The sequence below is a fragment of the Rhipicephalus microplus genome, chromosome X, assembly GCF_043290135.1.
Source record: "Rhipicephalus microplus isolate Deutch F79 chromosome X, USDA_Rmic, whole genome shotgun sequence".
Classification (NCBI taxonomy): Eukaryota; Metazoa; Arthropoda; class Arachnida; order Ixodida; family Ixodidae; genus Rhipicephalus; species Rhipicephalus microplus.
The window spans coordinates 288,506,684-288,521,561 of record NC_134710.1 but is presented as its reverse complement, the minus strand read 5'-3'; the positions used below and the strand labels follow the sequence as shown (position 1 = coordinate 288,521,561).

Below are 14,878 nucleotides of genomic sequence, written 5' to 3'. Positions count from 1 at the left end.
ATGTTGTAAGCAATCAAGTCAAAGACGCGGCGAAGGCACCATTTAGCGAAACGCCAAGTGAGCTAACGCGGAATCATGCCGCTCAGGACTGAGATATTGCAGCTTAAAATCCTTCTGGGATTTCAACCTGCAATATCTGGAGTTAAAAGGGGGGTGAAGAACAAGGAGTGGTCGAACCCACAACCCGGTGTTAATACTAGGATGCCGTGCGGGCAATAAACGGTATCGTCTATTTGAGTGGGGAAAAGGGGGTGCGAGAAATCAATATTTTCGCTGCGAAGTGTTTTCAGACTATTGCCACTTCCGGTTTTATTGCCATTTATTCTTGTCTTAGTGGAGCATTGATGCTCTTTAGCAAACGAGCACGTTTCGTTCATCAGAATAGGTGACCGGTAAAATGGGCAACCACAGGGAACTGTGGGATATGACGGCTTCTGGTTCGGCGCACCACACGGGTCACAGGCGGCAGGCACGCATTTTTGTACTGCTCCATTGAAAAAAGCAGTTTGCCGTGCAATGTAAGTGCTTTATTTATTTTTTTTTGCCAACCGTAACTGTGACGATGACAAGCTACAAAAGCCATGAACGGTCCGCAAAAGTTTTTGTCGCACTAAAATGATCTGCGATGCTTTTATGCTGCTCGGGGGTGCTGTCAGTTTGGCTAGCAGATCAGTCGATACACAAAACAGTTTTCTTTGTATCCTACGGTACTGCAGACAAAAAGTCACCATTTTGAAGATATCAGGGGATGGGGATGACTGTAGCAGTGGGCTAAAAGTTCATTGCAGGATCGCTGCTTCAGCCAACCTCGTCAGTCGATCGGCATGAAGCGCAAAACTTATTGAGCGCGTTGAAATATTTTTTAGCCTTTAGCGCGCTATGAGATGCATTTCTTAGTCGAAGTCAGAGGCTTATTTGAAAGCTGATCTTGGTCAAGCTGCAAGGCACGGCTCCACATAAACAATACAGTCATAGATGTGGCCGAATAATCGAAACCCTGCACTAGTTTAACGCACTTTTTCCTTTGGGTGCCGTCCTGGCGCACAGTTTGACCAAGATAAACACATATGAACTCGTCCAGCACTTCGTGTAAGCTTAACTCTTGAGTGAAGCTTCCACGTTCCCTGCCGAGGTGATCTAGTGGCTAAGGTACTCGGCTGCCGACCCGTAGGGCGCGGGTTCGAATCCCGGCTGCGGCGGCTGCATTTCCGATGGAGGCGGAAATGTTGTAGGCCCGTGTGCTCAGATTTGGGTGCACGTTAAAGAACCCCAGGTGGTCTAAATTTCCGGAGCCCTCCACTACGGCGTCTCTCATAATCATATAGTGGTTTTGGGACGTTAAACCCAACATATCAATCAAATTATGTTGGTTTTGGGACGTTAAACCCCACATATCAATCATCGAGCTTTCGCGTTTTTTTTTTGTCATATATATAGGTGCAATGGCCGGCCCTAATCTCGTATCGCAGGTAGATTTCGCCCACTCTTTCCCATAATGTCTTTGCTAGGCGCGCCTGCGCGACAACTTTTCTTCGATATTATATTCGCAGAAAATTCGTGCGTAAGCTTTTTTTTTCAGTGTGGAATACACACGTATCAGTGATAAAATGGTTTTCGCACACTCTGGCTTCAAAGTTCCGTACTCAAAGGCTACCTGTCACTGTGGCTCTCTTCACAGTCGCGGCCCACCTCGTCTTTGTCTTCATTTCATGGCAATTGATACCTGCGTTTGCCTTGCACGCTCGAGTTGCAGCAGCCAATGGCAGAACAACCGACCATGGTTTATCAGGACGAAGATAAACGGGCGACCAAACGCGCGAATCCCGAATTATCTGAGGCTTGCAGCGAAGCGGTTTGCCGTCGTCTACTCTTCTCGAACCGGAAGCCGGTAGCAGACGGTGCATCCCACAATCCCTCGCTCTTTTACTGGTCACCTATTACGAAGACTTCTCAGTGGCTGCCAGCAAGAGTGACCCAAACTTTGTATTTTTCATGAGGAAGAAGAAAAAGTAGTGTACCGTACGCCGCTAAAAATTTTTTTCAAGGTCTTTATAAGTGTCAGAAAGATGACAACACAGTCAAGTGGGCATAAAACGCATAAGGTAAGCAGAGTTGTTGAAGTCGTTGATACTAGAGCCCTGAGTGCATGATCAACCCGTCTCACAGCATTCTTGTGAAAGTAAAGACTATTGCGGGCCCCCGGACCACTTCCCGCAAGTTCTCCCACAAGCCTTGTTTAAGAATGACATTGCCCCGCCGCGGTGGTCTAGTGGCTAAGGTACTCAGCTGCTGACCCGCAGGTCGTGGGATCGTATCCCAGCTACGGCGGCTGCATTTCCGATGGAGGCGGAAATGTTGTAGGCCCGTGTGCTCAGATTTGGGTGCACGTTAAAGAACCCCAGGTGGTCGAAATTTCCGGAGCTCTCCACTACGGCGTCTCTCATAATCATAAGGTGGTTTTGGGACGTTAATCCCCACAAATCAATCAAATCAATCAAGAATGACATTATCAATCATCAGCAAAGCATATTTCAACCAGTACTGCTAACGTATAGAATATTCAAATGAATGAATGAGAAACTCTATCGTTAGTCTGGACGTGTCCTTTTCTTTAACTATAGGCCTATGCAGCTGCAACTGTATTTGATCAGAAGCTCGCACCGTTCGAGTAGAGCAAAGTAAAGCCCTATGCTCGTAAAATATTTGCCATAGAAAAGGTTGAAAGTGAGGCTGACGTGTCACGTGTTATTAACAAATGCTATGGCCAATTGCGAGAAGCACTAATGAACTAGAAAAGCTTTTTGGATTTCGGTGCAGATTTAAAAATTGCAACGCTGCATAGAACGTGATAAAGTTTCACTCCTAAGATATATAGACTGATGAAGGTTCCTTCATTGGTTGGTTGATTCAATGATGAATTGAAACAGCGTCCTCAGACAGCATAAGTGATACGAAATAAGCCACAATGTGGTCCTCCGCATAGAACTAAGGGTTCTTACGTTATGAAGTAAATGCTTTCTTATTGTCACTAGTATGAAAAAGGCGAGAAATCTGACATGACTCAGATAAAGAATATTTGCCACGTGAGATAGCCATGGAAGAACTTAGCTATAGACTCTATCAGGAAGGCAAGCTCCGGCAGCAGACACCCCAAGGCAATCATCTCGAACTGGACACCACCCGCTGCGTACTAAAACTGCCGGAAGCAGAAATTTAAGTGCACCGGACGTCGAGTGAAACACTTCTCTAATGGGATGTCGAGTGCTAAGCCACGCGAAAGACTAACTGAAAGTCTACAGAAAAGGCAAACCCGACTGAACGTTTTAATAATCTAGAGTCCTTGTTCAGGGTCTTTGCATCAGTGGACCACTAGTTCATGAAATGTTTTCAGACGGCCTAGAGCGAATGCACTCTCATGCGAAATGCGAGTTAAAGCGTCGAACTTTCCTAGTGTTTCCTGGCGCAGTCAGCTCAATGTCTTCTACGAGTATGTTACAGACACAAGTTGTACTTCTATTGTTTCCGTGATAAATGTGGCAAAACGATCAACTGCTCTCATGTGCGATGCATTTGTGAGGCACACATGAACTTATATGTGCTTTCATCGAAGATTGCCAAATCAGCGTCAATGTGGGCATAGCTAAGTTTAGTCTTTTTTAGTCTCAGTGTCTGTCGAGTCCATGTTACTGCTGTATAAGGTGATATTTATGGAATTCCTGCGGTAGAGCCAACCTGTAATATCTAATACGTGCAAAACTAACCTGCGCCCACTACGCGGAAAGGCTCGTTCATACAGTATACCTTATTTCAGTGGCATTGAAAGGTTTAAATAACAACAGTGTTTTATCGAATCTTGCTCTGAGCGCCGAATAGCGAACCATGGTTGCTGTGATCAGTTTTTTTTTTGAAAAAGGAGCTAAGGTAACGTGCCGTCAGAGCATGTTACGTAGAACAAAGCTTCATACAATAATTAAAGCAACATAGAAGTGACTTTCTTGATAAGCTATGACGCCCCGCCGCGGTGGTCAAGTGGCTAAGGTACTCGGATGCTGACCCGCAGGTCGCGGGAGCGAATCCCGGCTGCAGCGGCTACATTTCCGATGGAGGCGGGAATGCTGTAGTGCCGTGTGCTCAGATTTGGGTGCACGTTAAAGAACCCCAGGGGGTCAAAATTTCCGGAGCCCTCCACTAAGGCGTCTCTCATAATCATATGGTGGTTTTGGGACGTTAAACCCCACATATAAATCAATCAATCTATAAGCTACGAAGTAAACAGTATTGGACCGAAGCATGAACACAGAAGATAAAATGATCAAAAACTTTTTGTTATTTACTATGCAATCAGCTCCGTCAAGCTGATCACGTCCATCGAGTCTGTCACAGCTGTACAAGTTACTATTTATTGGATTGCTGTGGTACAGCCTACCTGTAATATCTAAGACGTGCAAAACTAACTGGCGCACATGCCAAAATATTCCAGCCCAGGCTCTTAGGATATGCCTTTGTTTAACCCGCTCTGCATCGACGGCTAAAACCATTGCCATTTCTTAGGACTACCTGATTAGCACGGACGCACATCACCATTGAAACGATGCGTAGTTGCCTCAGGCAATAGGCTTTTCACCACTAGGCGAGCCTCACTACTGAGAGGCCCTATACGACATTTAGTACAATTGTCTGTGTGCATTGAGTATCGTTCACGTCAGGTTATACGCTTGCAGAGAAGCCGGTGTATCCTCCACGGTGTCTGACCCTTCCACAAGTACGCCCTATCATTCCAGGACTGCAGAAGAAATCAAATTTCCCTTCACCAGCACTAAACAATGGAGCCTATTCCCCTTGCACGAAATTTACAGTAGCCACGTGCACATATACACCTATGGCTCAACCACAGTGTATAGTTCTGGCGGTGTGGTGGTGATACCAGCTCGGGGAATAACTCTGGGTATCAAGTTGTCACATTTCACTACGTCTGCGGTGGTAGAACTTGCGGCTCTGCACGGTGAACTAGAGTACAACGCATCTCTGAGACTGAGCAAATGGACTGTGTTTTCCGACTCCTAATTGGCCTTACAGTGCATGCAGGTGACGAAGTTGCCACGAACAGCTTACGTACGAGATTGTTAATCTTCATCACCACGTGACAGAATCAGGCCACGAGGTCAATTTTCAGCGGCTACCTGGAAATTGTGCGATCAGTGGTAATGATTCTGCAGACAACGCGGCTCGCACATTCCATCAAAAAGAGCACACCCTTCTGATTCCTTTGTCAAGAACAGACACTACGTGCCAGGCAACTTCGTCACCTGGCACGTAGTGTCTGTCTGCGGGACTGGAATACCATAAGCATAAGACATACAAGTCTTCACCAAATTAACTCTCATCTGGAACTTCGACCTCAGTCCTGAATTCATCGACATGAAGCTTCGCTTTATTGTCGGCTTTGGTTTGAGATTACCTTCACAAAAGCATATATAACCCACATGGGAGTACCGACAGTGCGAAATGCGGAGTCTGCGGCACCGAAGAAGACATCGACTATCTGCTATTCCGTTGCCTTCGATTTGCCTCTGAGAGACAAAAACTTTCTGACTCGTTGCGACAATTGTGTGATCGGCCACTCTCTGTCCAGATCGATGGTGCTGGAGCACCGTCCTTGTATTTCGTCGGCTCACAAGATAGTGAAAGCCATCTTGCGCTTTCTGAAGACTACGGGCCTATGTGAACGCCTTTGACTTTTGCGTGGTACCACCGCTGCGTACGAATCAGCCCATGTACTTACAATTTTCTCCTCTCTTTCCGCTCTCTCCTCTCTCATATTTAAGCTCCCTTTTCCCATTCACCCAGCGTAGGACAGCAAACCGGGAATGCGCTTGGTTAGCCTCCCTGCTTTTTCCCTTGTTTTCTTCCTTTCTAATAACCCGAACACACAATAACAAGGAACAACTAAAGATATTGTGTTATTAAAGATAAACCAATCAATTTTTCATGAACAAGCAAGTACAGTACTCACTGATTTGAACGCGACATTTTTTTAACATAGCGATTGGTAGGTGCAATCGCTCGAGATAACCAGGTAATGTCGTTGCGAATCCAGTCTGTAAAGATAATGTTGACTCAAATCTACGCGTTCGAGTTGTATTTACGCCAATATGACCCAAACAGAGTAAGGTGGAAAGAAAAGTATCTGCGTTACTTTTCTCTAAGTTGTTGTGTTTCCATCCGGGAGTACTGTACAGCACATCAAAAACAAATTTTTAAGTATGTATCCTTCGGAAATCCATGAAATGTCACCTGGTTCATGGAGCCACATGTCAAGTAGTTATGCACCTCACAAGCAATAACGAATGATATCCACTGAAATTTTTTATGAGATGTTTAAGGTAGCCTTGTGGATCAGCACGATTTTTTTAAGGTCGAGTAATCAAACTTGCAGGCATAAAAAGGTAGGTTAACTTGTACAGAACAGGGTAAGGGGAAGATCATTAGGAAAGGCGCCCGTCCTGCATGGAACACAACCAGACTTATAACGATCAATATGATGAAGCCAGAGTGCTGCGACCACTACTATATGCACTACGATACGTCATCGGTAAGTCCATAGCACAAAAAACTGGTACAGTTCCATTGTATAGAGAGTACGCTTGCTGCAATCATAACTTCTATAAGAGCTAAGCAGTTGACATGACCCATCGGCCAGTAGGCTTCATAGCGCACCTTGCTTAAAGATTCACCCTTCTACATTTTGATTCTAGCAGTAGTTGGGCCTTCTAAAATGTTAAAAGCTCACATTTGCCTTGTAAGGCACGTTAAAGTTTAGCCGCTTTCTACGGAGGATGGTGAATGTTTTCACCCTCACTCCCATTTCTGCGTTTTAATTTTTCTACGAGTCATGCTGCTGCCCTGATTTTTCAAGAAATACAAATTTGCGTTGTTTTTGTTCACGGTTTTGTCAGCTTTGTGTGATTTGATGGCTATACTGGATGGAAAATAACTATAGACCATCTCCCCGAAGGGAATTCTGAGACGCGAAAAAGCAGCGGAGCTCACTGCGTTGAGGCGGTTAGAATGGGCGTCGACGCCGGTGCTGGAAGAAAGGTTTGAAGCGAAACTTGGTGTAGTGTTTTAAACATTTGTTTGAAACGCCAAGACACGGGAAGCGGGAGGTGTTGAAGACGCTTGCGCTCGGCTTCCTTGGTTCGCGTCTTGTTGGTGTTACCCGCGCGCCGTCTGTATTCTCGAACGCCATCGGTGTTCTTGACTCGCACCTCGTAGGTGTCGCTGGTCTTCCACCGCCGACGCTTGCGTTCGGCTTCCCTGGCTCGCACATTGTCGATGTTGACGTCGACATTCGCCAAATCGGTCGGCTTCTCTAACCCTCACAGCACTGGCGACAGCCTGGAAAGGTGCGTGTACACTAGCGGGAAGCATGCCGCGACGGCGTCCCACCCGTCAGCGCGATCGCGCAGCAAGCAGCGGTGCGCTGTCCACATTGTCGGTGCCACGAGATTTTCGCGTGCACCCACCGGCTCGCGGCTTCTTTTTGCCGACAGATGGAGAGAGGTGGCGCAGTTGAGATGATGCTCACGTGAGTAGCGGGTGGTGGTAGTGGTTCGGTGCATATAGGAAAAAGACGCTTACTTCTGCAGCCCTTAAAGGAGCACGGCACAGCTTCAAAAGTGGGCTCGATTGTTGCGAGCCGTGGAAAGGGTAAAGTGATAGAGAGCTGACACGCGGCTAGCACATGGCAGGCAAGGGAGACAGACGTCACCGCACACTGCTATGGGGGCGTGAGCTACTTGGCACCACTCTAACACTTGCGTTGAGGGGAGCAGTGCTGACGGAGGGACAGCGTTACATAGGCTACTCGAAGAGCTGTTTCGTATCTAATAACCAAAATGTCAATCTTGCCTGAAGGTAAAGCGCTGAAAGGGATAACAAGAGTATCTAATAACGGTGCCATAGAAGGCCGGCAGCGCTGCTGCAGGCATCGGAGCTGATTGGTTCACGAGATTAGAGTGTTCGATATTTGTGAAGTGGTCGGCATATGTTAGCGACTTCTCAAAGGACGTAGTTTCACGTTGACTTTCAATCTCCGATCCACTTCAAATTGAGAATGGACCACGATTGATACACACACATCTGCCAAGCAGCAGAGTGGCTAGGTGCGAACACGATGCCGAAAGCGGAGAACAGAAACCTCTCCTAGCTACGCTGCACAGAGATTACAGAGCGTGACTATTCGTACAAGTAGCTTCTTTGTTTTTTCGGCCAAGCGTACTCTGCTTCTCGGGAGGTATAGCCTTCCACGCTTGGGCAGCACATCCTTTGTCGATAGCATTGATGGTACTATCGCGCCCAGAGAGGGAGCAAACGTAACGCTTCAACCTAAGTGCGCTCTCGACACAAAAAGATTTCCTCTTGCACCAATCGGGGCATTTTCCTACGTGTATGCTCTTTCCTCGCCGCCAACCCACCTCGGTAGTTCTGTGTGCATGGCACTGCGCTGCTGCGGTCTGAGGTGGCGCGTTCTAACCCGGCCCTGACGGTGGTATTTTTATGGGCTGAAAGACAGAAATCGGCGTGTGTTTCCAGGTGATAAATTGCGCCTTTACAGTTTGCTTCATACTTCGTCATGGTTCTGGTACTTAACAAGCCGAAATTCACCTTTATGTTTTTTGGGTTTGCTTTTTCTCAAACAGAGGCAATGCCAGGAGAGGAAAGCTCTGCAGTTTAATTTAACCCATTTTTAACTAGTTGTGTTAGGCCTACGCATATTACAGCAATAACAATAAAAAAGCTTGTTCGCACAATATCTAGCGTCGGCATCGGTGTTGGCGTAGGCGTCGTTGGTTGGGAGCGAAAAACTATTATTTTGTGCGTCACCCAAAAATTGAGAAAGAGGCCACTAATATGATTATTAAAAATGTCTAGGTCAAGTGAGGATTAAGCCCAGGCCGGTTTTGTGGCAAGCAAGTGTTCTACCACACAGTCATGTGTGTGGTTGGAAGTACAGTTAAAATATCTTCTCTGCTTAAAAAGTTCTTGAAAATAACGTTTATATTACAAATACACGTGTCTTGTGTGCAATTTTTACAATACAACACGTAATATTGCAGGAATATTTCGTAGTACAAACGTAGGTTGACATCGAGCATCAATATTATGAGGACCTTGTGCTTCAAAGCCGGCCACCCATCACAAAAGGCACACTAGTTACTGCACGTATTCCCTGAAGACCACGTAGTTGGGTGCATAGCAAGTTCGAAAACATTTCGTACATAATTGCTCATTGTTTACAGCACGCAACCCATAGAACAGAATGAACATATGAGGAAACTTCACTGACACGAGCGACTTTTAACATTATTGGTTACATTGTGGCAATGCACAATTTAAACTTCTCGAGTAATATCATACAAAAAAGTATGCACTGAATGATTGAAGTACGCAGTAAGGACATGATATCGCTATTACGTTCAGCTCTTAAAGGCGGAGCTTAAGAATTTCCCTGTATTTTGTCTGGTTATCGCAGCAGAAAAATACATGAACGAATGTAATCTACAGCTAACCTAAAATTAACATCGCATCTCGTGAACCATAAACTGACCTAAAAATTAGCGAATAGTCTTAATAAGGAGATCCTCGGAGCAAATATGGTTGAGGAGCACACGTGTGTTGTCAAGTTGGTGTTAGGTTGGTGCGGCATACCGCAAGGTAAACATCCTAAAAGGTGATGATGATTGAAGGACACAAACACAAAGGCTGGCACTGTAGTTAAAAAAAAAACAGGGTAAGTCGCTCGAAAAGCTGTAAAGCAATGATGATTAGGAATATACCTAACTGACTGAACCTGTTTTTCGCTTTCGTTAAACACATATCAGGAGTTACCCCGCCACGGTGGTCTAGTGGCTGAGGTTCTCGGCTGCTGACCCACAGGTCGCGGGATCGACTCCCGGCTGCGGCGGCTGCATTTCCGATGGAGGCGGAAATGCTGTAGGACCGTGTGCTCAGATTTGGGTGCACATTAAAGAACCCCAGGTGGTCTAAATTTCCGGAGCCCTCCACTACGGCGTCTCTCATAATCATATGGTGGTTTTGGGACGTTAAACCCCACATACCAATTAATAATACCAGACGTTATTTTATTGTACATTTAACTATAGGTAGGAGGTCACTGATAGCAGTTCATGTGTATTTTCTTAAAACTTATAGTGTACTTATGCCTTTGCAGCCTTGTTCAGACAGCATTATTAAAATGTAGTGACACTGCGAAGAAAACATGTTTAGGAATTTAGCCTAAGAAGTGCGCAAAATAAAACACTCATGATGACACCCTCCCTGTACCTGTACTGTTTGGAATGGAATACCTGAAGTCAGCGTAGTGCGCACGAAAAGTAAACAACTGATAGGCTCTTTCTCAATCTAAAGAGCGGGGTGCCGCATACGGAACTGGGGCAAGAGAATAGAATGGCAGTACACATATCTATAGCTTGCGAAATTAGCACATAGTACAGTTTCTCTCACCTAAAAAGCAGAATGGCTATCTTCGTCACACAAAAAATTGTCAATGCACGGCGTATAAACGAAAAAGGTTGGAGAGAAAATAATAAAAATGAAAATAAAAACCGCGGGTGTTAGCTGATGGGAGCCGAAAAGTTTAGTGAAACGTGTTAATCAAATACGAATACTCCACTGGTGTTGAGATGGACGGCTGACTGACACATATCTCCCCGCAATGTTTTATGTGGAAAGCTTCCATTGATTCGTGAATGATTTTATGTTAGTGTCTAGATAGTGCGCTGCCGTTATCTTCTCTTCTTCCTATTCCGCAGAGCACAGCTCTTTTTAGATTTATAACTGCGTCGTTACCCACTAGCCCAAATAGCTGTTTTGCTACAATACATTTCGATAGGCTCCAAATTCTTTTGTGTCATGACCGATAGCAGGTGGATTAAGCCACTTGCTATGCGCAAATGCAGCTCTAAAGTACCCGATCTGATCACGAGTTGCAAGTATGGCAACCAGCATGGCGTCATTTCTTTAGTGCTGAGTCGCCGACTATTATTACAATATCATCTGTATATGAACTTTAAACCAATTTATCTCACAAAATAAATCAACAAGCCAGATCACCTGAAATCACATAAGCACATATGAAGAAGAAAGCAACTTGTCATCTAGCTTTCCGGATGGGCATTTCATTGTAAGCGCGCACGCGTGTCGTGGATAACGTGCACTCAGAGCATAATGCAACTGATACAGAGCAGCCACTCTTTCTATTACTGTGGGCTCTGAGCCTTTGTGCCACATTGGCAGTAAATAAGCACCCCAGCGTTGAAATATTACGAGGTCTTGTTGGGATTGAGACATACTTACCAGTTGCACTTTTTCTTAGCGAAGCCTTGCTAGTGAAACGTGTACCCAGTCAGATGATGGTGTCCTGAACGAGAGTGCCCAAGGCTTGACATGCTTGTTAGGACACCATAAGAACTAGCCAAAAAAGGAGAGCAGGTGCGCTTCACATTAAATGCCGCATTCAAAGCACGAAAGCGTGTGTTAAATATGATGTTGACACATACAACGAAATGGTGCTTAAACGCCGTGAAAGCGTATTAACCCTGCAATAACCCTGTCTTGTGCCTGTGAACTTGACTTCTCAACATTCTCCGATAGCTGACACGACTCGCGGGCACCGCTTGCGAACAAAGGTTTCTCTGTCGGACTCGCCACACTGGCGTCCAGAGGGCTGCGCCCAAAGAAAGGAACGATTCGCGCTGCCATTTATTTGCCGCTTTTTTCATCGACGTGGCATCCCCTCTCGACTTTATTTCATCCGCATTCCCCCTGGAAAAGAATTTTCACGCACTCAGCCGCTGCAAATCGACACGCTTGCACGGTCTCGGATCGATAGTCTCGCAGAGCCCGCAGCAGGAACGCCGTACTCAAGTAGACAACCATGACGACGACACCGGCTAAAATGATAGCAGAGCTCACTTTCTCCGACGCCTGCTTCTCACGCCCGTTGTGCGCTGCTATCTCGTCCTCAGCCGTCGATGCCCGTGGGTTTCTTGTCTGGCGGCGCACAAAGGGACAAATGACAACCCCTTTGACGGCGGAGCAGTACATGTTTTCCGAAAATGGCGACATCAGATTTACGGCCCTTGTTGTCTTGGGCAGCGAGGAATTATTCAGGAGCAGCATCGCGATCGCGATGAGCTGAAATCAGAACCTAATGGCACGCGACTCGTCTTATGCAATCGCCTTATTCTCATTTGCGAAAAGCGTGACAGTGGCTCGAAAAAAGCGATGCTACTGCTGCTTTCAAGGCTGGTGTCTGTCTTGAATTCCGCTCCATGAAATATCAGTACTTGCTCTGACAATGACAGCAAAATATGTTCACGTTAGTATTGTCGCATTCTTCATGCAACGCAAAATTAGTTTTGTTAGATATATGAAGAATAACGCAAAGAAAGGTTGTCTTTAATACCAAGTTTGAAAAAAAATGCTACAACGTTCGCAGTTCCTGTTGCACAGACCACGTAGCCTCGGTGTGGATGTACTCAATTGGGCTGCCAATACCTGCCGTGAATGTGATGTAAAGGCCAGTAACACGGAGAGTAGAAGTAAATGACATGAGGCTGAGGTGCTTTAAATTCCAACTGCCTGTGTAGCGAGCCATTCAGAGCAATCTCCAGAGCATACTGCTCTAATATGCCCTTCTTTTCATTATTCTGAGTGCAGAACAGTGAAAAGAGCGCATGCCGGCAACGACTATCTCGTGTCTGTCGGCGGCGGTGGTGGCGGCCATACAGCCCGTGGTGTTTCTTTCTCGTCGAGAAAAGTATACAAAAAACCGACTATTCACAGAACAAAGTCGTTTTCTCACCAGTTCAGTTAGGCCAGCCCGGCCGGGCGCGAGCCTCCATGCGCTGTTAGGCCTGTCGCAGGGATCGGGCGCTGTGGATCGAGTGCGCCCGAAACCACGCCGCGGCGGGAGCCAAGTGTGCGGGCAACGCCGTAGCCTGGGCCGCCGACTCAACCGACTGGCGACCACTGGCCTCCCCTTGACATGGAGCGCGGTGCTCTCGCTGCAGTCGCAGCCGGCGGCTGGCACGCGAGCCGCGAAAGCAGCCGGAGCTGGCTGCCGGCAAGGCAGACCCCGCAGCACCGGGGACGGGCAGCAGCTCTTGTTCGGCCTAGCTGCTGCGACCGCTTGGGCCTCACGACCACGCACCGAAGGGGACGCCGATTCACCGGCTCATCCGCTTTGTGACTGCGCCGCATGATGGCGCCACCGAAGTCCCTCCCCCTCGTGCCACTGGCGCCCCCCTTCATTCTCCGATCCTCTCGACAACCGCCACCACTGCTCTCCACGCATGGCTCTGCGGCTGTGGGTATGAACACTCCGATGTGCAGCCTGAGAAGACGTTCGGCTGAAACGCCTCGACGAATTCCTGCGTTGCTGCAGGCAGCTACCAGCACTATACGCTGTTTGCAAGCTGAACTCGCTGAAAAGAGTTACTCTCGCAATTAGAGAATAAAAGAGAGATATATTTGCCCGATTAGGAAAAGGAAGCGTTTTTACAGGCATATATTACTGGTGGTAACTCTGATGGCAGGCTTCGAAAGAATGAACAGTTTCCATCGTTTAATCTGATAATTTATGTGCTATCCAATAAATTGCTAGACGATGTTCTCGACGCGCAGTCACTTGTTTCTGAAATGTTTCATATGCCTCTACTCCAAGGGACTAGACGATACATATGGTACCTTAAAATACAATATTATAAAAAAAAGCAAGGGTAAACCATCCGAGTATATTAAATTCTATGTTTATGTGCGAGGGCTGTTCGTGAATAACGTTCTAAATATATTTATTTTAAAATCACGCAAATGGATTAGTGTATGCTCCCCTTCAAAGTACCTCTTATTAGGCACAATACACTGACTTCATCCGCTTCTAGATTTTGTAAGCATCTAGAGCGGTCTTTTTTTTTGTTACGTGCTTAAGCAGAAATGTTTTTTTCAGAATCTTCGTCATATAGCCAAAATGCCGTCCCGGAGGACTAGTTTCAATATGAAAAAAAGGAAATAGTTACTAGTGGCAAAATAAAGCAAGCAGAGTAGTTTTTCGCGTGCACAGAGGTTGTTACAAAACCTTCTGCGATATAAATCTATTATTTTCAAGAGCAGTACCTTTATGAGTGTTATTCTAAACCACTTACCAAAACTTTGGTTGCACATAATGCTCAGGAATTTCAAGCGAAAAATAAAATTGATTTGACATTTTTACCCTTATACAGCAATTCATGGTGCACACATTCGCGGCCGTCAGAAAAAAGCGACCAACACGGCGCTTTTTTTAACTTCGTCTACCACGATTGAAGCACCCCCTCCCCTCCCCTATCTTTAGCCCTACTTCTTTGCAGTCTTTTCTCAGCTTGATCCCCGCGTTTTTTTATATATATTTTTCACTCACTCTTGCTCTGCTTGGTGCTTTGCTTGTAAATTCATATTTAGCAGCCGGTAGTGACTTGCGAAAATTCATTGTGATTGTCTGAAGTTCTGTATTCTATGGAGTATTCTTTTCAACATAGCTTTTTAACTTTTTTGGCACCACAAGGCTACAAGTCGTTTATTTCCAACATTTCAATAAACAGTTTTCAGGCACGTACAGCACATGCTTCTCATTACATTTTGTACTCACTCAGTGTTCACATCACAATAGGAACAAAAAAGAAGCACATTTAAATAATGTTTTAAAGCTTTTTTAGAAGTGAAGGGGCGTCCTAATTTGGCATCATCTCGCGGTTTTACCAAAAAACGTGGATCATCTTTTTCTTCTCAGAACACCCTTTGAATAAACATTTTGCAA

At 45.9% G+C, this 14,878-nt stretch overlaps 1 protein-coding gene across 1 annotated transcript in view; it reads right to left on the bottom strand.

Moving 5' to 3' along the window:
• The window catches only part of LOC119161429 (glucose transporter type 1), a 284,322-nt gene extending 271,167 nt beyond the window's left edge, over window positions 1-13,155 (bottom strand). The window contains exon 1 of the mRNA XM_075879298.1: window positions 12,890-13,155. The gene's annotated coding sequence lies outside the window, so the exon portion shown is untranslated. The remainder of the gene's footprint in view (window positions 1-12,889) is intronic.
• Window positions 13,156-14,878: the final 1,723 nt, after the last annotated feature.